This window comes from Camelina sativa, chromosome 5 (assembly GCF_030686135.1).
Source record: "Camelina sativa cultivar CO46 ecotype springtype chromosome 5, ASM3068613v1".
NCBI lineage: Eukaryota > Viridiplantae > Streptophyta > Magnoliopsida > Brassicales > Brassicaceae > Camelina > Camelina sativa.
Genome location: NC_141884.1, coordinates 26,358,868 through 26,359,776, shown reverse-complemented (window position 1 = coordinate 26,359,776; position 909 = coordinate 26,358,868).

Genomic DNA, 909 nt, shown 5'->3' with positions numbered 1-909 from the left:
TGTAGATTGGTTTTGGTGGATGTGATTCTGTAAAATTATCTATATTCAGACGAATAGTTTCACCATTGCCAACAATATATCGATGTCCCAGTTTAATTTTTTTTAGCCCTTCAAGTATCGATGCCCATCCATATGATTGGTTAACTAGTTGTTTTGCACCCAGAACACACTCATCCTTATAGTATCTGCTTTTGAGAACTCTCGCAAACAGAGTGTTTGGGTGTTTAATGAGGCGCCAGGCTTGTTTTGCAAGCAAAGCGTCATTGAAGTTCGCTAAGTCTTTAAAGCCCAAACCACCTTCTGATTTTGAATGTTGTAGTCTCTTCGAAGCCACCCATGGGATTCCTCTATCATGGTTACTCTTTTCCCACCAGAATTTTTGAAGTATACTTTCAATTTCTGTTAGGACTCCTGCTGGTAATTTAAAGCATGACATTGAGAATAGAGGCATTGCTAAGGCTACCGATTTGAGTAGTATCTCTTTACCAGCCGGTGACAAATGTCTTCCCCGCCAAGATGATGTTCTGTTCTTTACTCGCTCAATGATATATTGGAACATCTCACTTTTCTTGCTGTCAAATTGTTCTGGTAAGCCAAGGTATTTCCCTCCTCCCCCATGGTTTGGTATGTCCAAGATATTCTTTAAGCGGTTTTGTAATTGTCAGGGTACTCTTGATCCGAATGTAATTAGTGATTTAGATGTGTTAATCTTCTGCCCAGAGTAATATTCATAGACTTGGAAAGCTTCTTTGATTGCTTTGCAATTCCTAGAGTTTGCTTGGCAAAAGTACAAAGAATCATCAGCAAACTGTAAATGTGTGATGGGAGGCACACCATTTCCTATCCTTACACCTCTAATATCACCATCCGCTACTCTTGTTCTGATTAGATGGCTCATTATATCCGCAC